This window comes from Symphalangus syndactylus, chromosome 7 (genome assembly GCF_028878055.3).
Source record: "Symphalangus syndactylus isolate Jambi chromosome 7, NHGRI_mSymSyn1-v2.1_pri, whole genome shotgun sequence".
In the NCBI taxonomy this organism is placed as follows: domain Eukaryota; kingdom Metazoa; phylum Chordata; class Mammalia; order Primates; family Hylobatidae; genus Symphalangus; species Symphalangus syndactylus.
Genome location: NC_072429.2, coordinates 16381317 through 16389715, shown reverse-complemented (window position 1 = coordinate 16389715; position 8399 = coordinate 16381317). Strand labels below are relative to the sequence as shown.

Genomic DNA, 8399 nt, shown 5'->3' with positions numbered 1-8399 from the left:
TCAAGCACCTACAAGCAAACAAAGGTTTGCAAATTAAAATGAACGGTAGAGCACTAACAAAGATGTGCAAATTGCCTCTGAGGTTGTTTTTACTTGGTATGCTTTGTTCACTGCTTTATATTAATCGATGTAAAACAATTTGTAAGGATATTAATAACTTTACCATCAACTCGGTTTCCTCTAACCCTAATATTCCCTTGAGATTTATAATTCCTCCTAAGTGCCCATGGTGTGGGAGAAGCTGTGTATCTATGTTTCTGCAGATGATCTATCCTCCTACTTCACAGCAACAAAGCTGAGGCTATCAGGCATAACTGCCCCATTTCCTGTCCTCCTACCTAGAAGCTTATTTATAACCTTCCCACCCTTGCCCCCTTCCTTCCAGACTCAGAGAGCAGTTCAGGGTTGGCCCCTTACTGTGTCACTTGTTCCTCCCCTTCCTAATTCTGTCAAGGCATTCACATTTTTTTAATCAATTATTTTATTTCTTCCTCAAATTGTTAAACTTTATGCACCAACTCTTCATCACAGCCCCCAAAGCCTGCAAATCTCATCTTTAAACAGTGAATCATGTCCTTCCAAAGCAAAACAAATCAACCACCCTAACACCTTCTCTCTGCCTCTGTTCTCCTCTGCCTCTTGCCTCCTGTCTTTTCCCAAAGCCAAGGTTCTGCAGAAGACCATCTACACCTGTCGTCTGCATGGGACTTTCATTCCTCAGTACCCAACTCTCCACTGAGAGCCCTCTGGCAAGGTCACTGAGATGTCCCCAAAACCCAAGCCAGCAGCCTCTTGTGGTCACCTTCTTGCTAGACCTTTAGCAGCAGGTGACACCCATGACTGAGTGTCTGCTTGGCATTCTCCCTCCCCTGCCTTCCCGGACCCCTTTGGCTAGTCCTTGTCAGCCTCCTTTGCTGGTTCCTCTTTCTCTGTTCACCCTAATAAATATCACAGCTCTGTCCTTGGTCTTCCTCATATCAAGCCCTAATACACTCTTGCTACACAATCCAACTCCTCCCAAGGCCACCCTCAACTCCAGTGACTCTCAGATATACACTGCCCCACAGAATACCAAAAGCCAACACGCAACTTGTTTTCAAGACTATGCACTAGGCACTGTTCTAAGCATTTGACCTACATTGTGTCATCTAATCTTTACAACCTATCGGGGTGTACTATCATTAACATCTCATTTTACTGAGCACGGAGAGCTCAAACAACTTGCCCAAGTCCACACGTCATGAAGCCAGGATTCAAGCCCCGTCCTGCACTGTGCTCCTTGCAGAACATCTCCACCTCAAGGTTTTTCATCCACCGCTAACCTACCATGCCCCAAATGGAATTCACGATCCAAATGGAATCCTTTCCCCCAAACTGTTCTCCTTGTATTTCCATGGGAAGATCCAGGCTTGGTGGAGCCTGAGGATTCTATAATTGGGCAGGAAGGGGCTCTTTAGGAAAAAATGAACACAAAGAAAACAATGAATACAAGAGTAGGTTTAGGACCTTGATAGTGGACGTGAAAGGGAGGGATTCTCGCACATAACCTTCATTAGCTTCATGGTGAACCCCACCCCATACATTTGGTATTCCAGTGGCTAGCATCTAGTCATTCTAGCAGGGGTGTGGAAAATTCCTCTCTTTATATTTCCTCCCTCTTCTCTTCTTCATCCGTATGGAACCATGGATAGCACTCTAGTTCTACCTTCCTCAAGTCTCTAGAATCCCTCTTTACCTCTTCACGTACACTATCCTGATCAGCTCAGGTCCTCAACATCCCACACTCGGACCATCGCCATAGTCTACTCTGTCTATTCCTGCCGCTTCCTGGACTTTCCCCAACACAGTTCCTGTGCTTAGCAGGGTGACCATCAGAAACAGGCATCTCATCAACCCTTCTGTGATGGTCCATTTTCCTCTGACTAGCGTCTACATTCCTTAGCCTAGCAGTACCCAGCGCAGGTCAATCTTGCCAGCTTTACTTTTCCCTGTGCTCTCCTTTTGTTCCTTTCTTCAACAAATAATTATTGAGGACCTATTCTTGAGTACTATTATCAAGTGCCAATAGTAGGGTAATTGAATGCTAAACACTGAATATGCAGTAGCAAGCAAGACCAGATCTTTCACACCTCTTGTCCCATCACACCAAATAGCTTGCAGTTTTTAGACTCTAAGACTGTGTTCAGCCTCTTTCCCTTTTCCTAGGCTGCAGGGAAGCTTTTAAATTCATTGATTACCTTAATAATAACCATTTATCCTTCGTGGATCAGATACAGTGTTTTCTCCCATACAGAGCATTTTCTGATCACCCTGCACCAGCAAAAATGGATCCCTTCCTCATTTCTATCCCAAATGTGCGTTTCAGATCTGATATTCCTTCAGAACACCTAATATACTTTGATGCAACTACTTGACTATTGAGAAGGTCTTCCTCATTGCAAAGCAAACATTTGGATCAAAGAGGCATCATTTTATTCATCTCTACATCCTCACTGGAACCTGGCATATAGTAGACACCATCCATTCATACACACGTACATTCACCAACTCATTCATCTACACCCATCCATCCATTCATCTATCTATTCACTAATCCATCTACCTACTCACCCATTCATCCATCCATCTACTCATTCATCCATCTACCTACCCATTTGTCCATTCAACCATCTACTCATCCATCTACCCACCCACCTGTCCATCCATGTACCAATTTATTCATTTACCTACCCATCCGTCCATCCATCCATCTACTTATCCATCTACCCATCCACCTGTCCATCTACCCACTCACTCATCTGTCTACTCACCCACCTGTTTATCCATCCACCTACCCACCTACCTATCCATCCAACAAATATTTCTGAATGTCCTCAATGTCCCAGCCATTTCTCCAGACTCTTTGAATATAGAGTAGAACAAGAAAGATGAGGCCTCTGCTCTCACTAGCCCTATGTTCTAGTGTCTATTGCAGGGTCAGTGAGGGGTGGGGAGGGGGTCACAGACTATGGAAATAAACAAAGTAGGTGAGTGAGAAATGCTGTAAAGTAAATTAACAGAGCAATATCCCAGAGGGCACTACTGTAGAAGGAATGGTCAGATCACCGTACAAGAAGGTGGCCTTTGTGATAAGTCCCAAATGATAAGAAAGGAAGCAGCCAAACAAAGAGAGACAGAAAGTCCTGATGTGGGAATGACCTTGTGTGTTTGAGGAACAGAAAAGAACAGAGTCAGCAGAGGAGAGGACAGAGATGACGGCAGGGAAGTTAGGGAAAGTGTAAGAACTTGGAAAATACAGGAAACTCAGCAACAGTCAGACCTGACTTTAAATCCTTTCTCTAGCATTCATCTCTACAAGTATGACCTTAACCAAGTCACCGCACCTTTCTTGGCCCCCATTTCCCCATCATGAAATGGGGACACAAGTACCTATGTCATTGGGCTCAGGGGAGAAAGACTGACTAAGGCAGTTTGGTAAAATGTCTGACACATAATAGATTTTGACAAACATTATTTCCTCTTCTTTTCTTGCCTTAAACAAATAATGAAGCTGTTACCTTCAAAGTTAGGTTATGCCATTAGAAAGTGCCTTTGATCTTTGCTCTTGTTCTACCAAAATAAGAAAACGGCAAAAATCACAGGGTGGGTCTCAGTTCTCCATTTTGTTAATATCCAACTGGATATTTCCCTTTTGTGATAGTAACAACAACATACAAACCAAAAACTGAAACAGCTTCAGTTCTGTGCCCTCAGGATCCAGCGTCGCACTTGTGAGAACCCTCCAGAGACAGCCACATTTCGAAGCAAGTGGCACAGGCTTTGCAGAAGGCACACTGGGCCCCTCTCAAAATGCTAGCAGCAAAGATGATGAGAGAGCTGCAGACTTCGGGGAGTGGAAGATGGGACTAAGCCGCAGAGTGCCTCGTCTAACATGTTTTAGGAAGCACCCTTCTCTTTCCCAACTCACATGGGGCAGCTATAATAATTCAGCTTCATGTGGCTGAATTATTTTCTGTTTTCACTTAGTTCTTTTCTTCTTCTCCTTTTAAAAAAAACGTCCAAATAGGCTTTGGGCCACACTGGACTACCTAGTAAGGAGGATAGATGATCTAGATGATTTGAGAGCTGGTTTTCTGAAAAGCCAGGGAGCTCTGGTCTTGAGAAGGCTCAGTAGCCAGGAAGCTGAGGAACACACACACACACACACCCCTCCCTGGCTCCAGTTCTGCACCACCCCACACCCCCAACCCCGGAAGTAGATTTCTCAATAGGCAGGGCTGGGTATGAGTCACAGGCAATTCCGTTTAGTTTGGGACCATGAGACCGCCCACTCCTGGGGCCAGAAGGAGTTGCTGAGAAGGAGCTGCGGTTCTGACCCTCAGGGGAATTCCCACGTCTGTATGGTGGCTCGTGAAGAGCATGGTTCCTTTTCTCAGCCCTCTCGAGGGGCGAGGATGCTGAGGACTGAAGTCTATGGGGCTTGATGCATGTGGTGTGTGGATGGTGTGGGGAGGTGGGGAAGGAGGACTAACAGGAATGGTGCGAGGTATTTCAGAGGGGTCTTCCCAAGGTCACATACTTGACAGGGGGGCGAGTACTCACACTCGTGCAAAGGTGGGGGATAGGAAGGGAAACTGAGGCCATTAGTATTTGGCACCATAGCTGGTCTCTGAGGCTTTCAAGTGTTCCCCCAGGAGGTTCAGCCTCTGGGGAGAGAAGCCAGGGGAACCCCATGGCATCATCCCCAGCCCTGCCTGCTACCCCCCTCAGCCATCTCCCCTTACCTTGGGCTATGAGGGGAGGTAATGAGACCCGTGGCTCATACAGTACTCTCCTTTTCCCTCCTATCAGCTCAGACTAAGCAGAGAAGTAGGCAGAGCTCTTTCACCAGAGGTGGAGGGGCCTGTTGGGGAGGGGACCCACCAAATCCTTGGGGGTGGTTCTCAGCTCCCTGGGGATAGGGGAGATGAGTCCCCAGGAAGGCTCTGATCAGGCATCTTCTGTTGGATGGGAATGATGCTTCCCACTCTTGTGGTCCATCTGCAGTCCGCCTTTCATCCTTCTTCTTCAAGTCACAGAGAGAGAGAGAGGAGAGGATGAAGGACCAGCCATGGGGTTTTGAAAGCAGGCACAGCCACAGGAGTGCTGCCTCCAGGGGTCTGCTCTGCCAGGAGTTCCTGTCCCAGGCATCTACAAAAACAGCCAAACTCTATAAAATACTTGGAGATTTATTCTGAGCCAAATATGAGTGACCAATAGCCCGTGACACAGCCCTCAGGAGATCCTGCCCAAGGTGGTCAGGCTACAGTTTGGTTTTATATATATATTAGGGAGATATACGAAATAAATCAATACATAGAAAATGTACATTGGTTTGGTCCAGAAAGGCAGGACAACTCGAAGCAGGGGCTTCAAGTCATAGATACATTCAAACATTTTCTGATTGGCAATTGGTTGAAAAAGTTGTATTATCATCTAAAGACCTAGAATCAATAGAAGAGAATGTCTGGGTTAAGACAAGAGGTTGTAGAGACCAGGGTTCCCATTATGCAGAGGAAGCCCCAGGTAGCAGGCTTCAGAGAGAATATGTTGCAAATGTTTCTTATCGGAGTTAATTCTCTCCTGGAGCACGAAAAGGAAGGGGATTCTCTTTGAAAGATAGATTTTCCCCACAAGAGACAGCTTTGCCGGACTATTTTGAGATACAGCAAATAAACATAATTTGGGGCAAAATACTTTGATTTTTTTTTTCAGGGCCTGCTCTCTGTCATGTGATGCTACACTACAGCCAGGCTGGAATTTGGTGTCTTATTGCTACAAAGAGTCAGCTTTGTCAATCCTAAGGTCTGTTTTAATGTTAATGCTGGTCAGTTGTGCCTGAGTTCCAAAAGGGAGCAGGAAATAATGAGGCACGTTCAACCCTCCCTTTCCACCACGGTTTGCACTAGTTTTTCAGGTTAACTTTGGAAGGCCCTTGGCCGAGGGGAGGGGTCCATTCAGATGGTTGGGGGACTTAGAATTTTATTTTTGGTTTACACAGGTCACTGGGAGGCTGCCACAGGGCCATTTTCATGACCAGAGGGGTCTGTTCAACTCCCTGTGGGTCCCAGCACCTATCTCAGGAAGCAGGGTGCATCCGTCCACCACTGAGTCTCAGGGTGGGTGAGTGAGCGCTCATCAGTCCCAGACAGCAGGTCGGCACAAAATGACACTGCCCACAAAACCACAGGAAGAAGAGAAACTCTGACTGTCATTCAGTACACAGAAGACACTGTACTGGACCCAGACATTAGGCAGACACCAACACCTGACTTTTAGGAGAAAAGAGAACATGACAAACGGATATTCTTAGTAGATGGTTTATTAGAAAAGAACATCTTCCAGCATGTGTCCTGGGGTGATGGGTGTGGGAAGCACTCAGTCCTTAGTCCTGGTCCCTGGCTTCCCCAAGCCCAGCACCATGAATGTACAGTGGAAAGCAGAGGGTGCAGCGCCTCAGAAAGATGCTTCCACTCACAAGGATTGGAGCTCACAAGTGAGCTCGATAACCTGCAAACCAGAGAAACATGAGACACTGATCCTTGGCGGTTTTATCAACTGATACTTTATTGTGATTATCCCGGCAGGGGGCCGAGCTCTCCTCTCTGCAAGAGGAAATGCTCTTTAGTGAAAATGCAGCATTTCTCCAAGAGTAGCAAAGCTGAACGCCTGCTTAGCTTATGAACCCTCAGCTGGCCTAGGTGGTGCAAAGACCCTGCTGTTACTGCTTTGATTATCAGTACTATGGACTGTAGCAGGAGATCCCTGGGAATGTGCTCTGGGCGGAAGCAGCTTTTATCTTTGGCCCTCACCCATGCTTTATATGGAGGTTGGGAAAATGGCACGAGGCTTCTCCTGAACCTCAAATCAACACCCTTGCCCCATTTAGATCCTATCTGGCTGTTTCCTGCTAATATTACTGCATCACTGCACCATCTTTCCTCTTTCAGCAAAGTGGAGTCATGTGTGGTTTATGGGGTAGATGGACCCAAAACTGATAACACGAATCAAGCTATGGTGTTTACTCCTTAGGAAATGCACTATTTTTTCTGGAAAGCTACAGAAGCTTCAAATGCATTTGCCACGCAAAGCTAAGTCAGCAGAACAACCTGTTTGGCTTTGGAGGCTAGTTCAGTTCCGCAGACAGGGAGAAAGATGAGGCAGACTGTGGTTTTTCAGTTCCTGGAGCTTAGGGAGCTCCAAAGCTCCCTCTCTCCCTGCCCTGGCTGCACTGTTCTTAATTTTAGATAATACCCTGCCTTCTCCTCGTATTGCCGCTGAGCTCCTAGCATCCTCAGTTTATCTGTCTGTGAAATGAAAAATCTAGTGTTAAATTTTTTACCTATGGCATGAGAGAGATGGCTATGGCTCCTGTGGGCCTCTCTGCAGCCCCTCTTTTCCTTCAATCACCCTCTGGCTCTCCTGCCTTCTGCTTATTCTCTCTCTCCCCTCATCCCCGCTTTCCCAGTGGGTCCTCTGTTCTCTTTTTTTTTTTCTTTTTCTTTTAAATCTCTCTATGCCTCCAGCTGAGAAGATAAAGAGTGTGCATCTTTCTGGTTAAAAAGTTTTGCTTTGCAGAAACACAGCCAATTTATGATTCTGGCCTTCCCAGCTAGCGACAATGTTCATTTACATTTAGGACCATGAGGAGAGAGTCTTAGCTGTGAGTTTCTGAGGCCGGAGAAAATTACAGTGATACATAATGGTGCTGCACTCATGAAGGTGCTGAGCCGGGGTTGGGCTCAGGCAGCCACTAAGCTCAGAGTGGAAAGTTTCAGAGGGGAGGCAGAAAGGAGAGGTCCATAGCTCCTCCAGATTCTAGGTATTAATTTACTAAGATATTCCTAAGCCAGAAAACAGAGACAGAAGACAAAGAGAAAGAGGGAAGAAGAGCAAGACAGAGAGATAGACAGAGACAAAGAAAGAGAGAGTTAGATAGAGACAAAGAGAGACTGGAGAGGAGAGAGACAAAATATTGAAAGGAAAAGGAAAAAGAAAGAAACCTGACAGCTCATGAACTTTTTTTAAAAGTTACAAATTAGATTTGAAGAGATGGGCAGAGGTTTAAGATTTCTTCATTAGGCTGGGTGTGGTGGCTCACGCCTGTAATCCCAGCACTCTGGGAGGCTGAGGCTGGCAGATCTTCTGAGGTCAGGAGTTTGACACCAGCCTGGCCAACATGGTGGAACCCTGTCTCTACTAAAAATACAAAAATTAGCCAGGCATGGTGTCACGCACCTGTAATAACAGCTACTCTAGAGGCTGAAGCAGGAGAATCTCTTGAACCCAGGAGGCGGAGGTTGCAGTGAGCCAAGACTGTGCCATTGTACTCCAGCCTGGGTGACAGAGTGAGACTCTGT

At 46.3% G+C, this 8399-nt stretch overlaps 1 long non-coding RNA gene across 1 annotated transcript; it reads left to right on the top strand.

Annotated features, from left to right (window-relative positions):
- The first annotated feature begins 4307 nt into the window (after positions 1-4307).
- LOC129485694 (uncharacterized) lies at positions 4308-8017 on the top strand. The gene is made up of 3 exons (XR_008658772.1): positions 4308-4492; positions 5755-5844; positions 6041-8017. It is a non-coding gene; the product is annotated as an uncharacterized lncRNA (long non-coding RNA).
- The last annotated feature ends 382 nt before the right edge of the window (positions 8018-8399 follow it).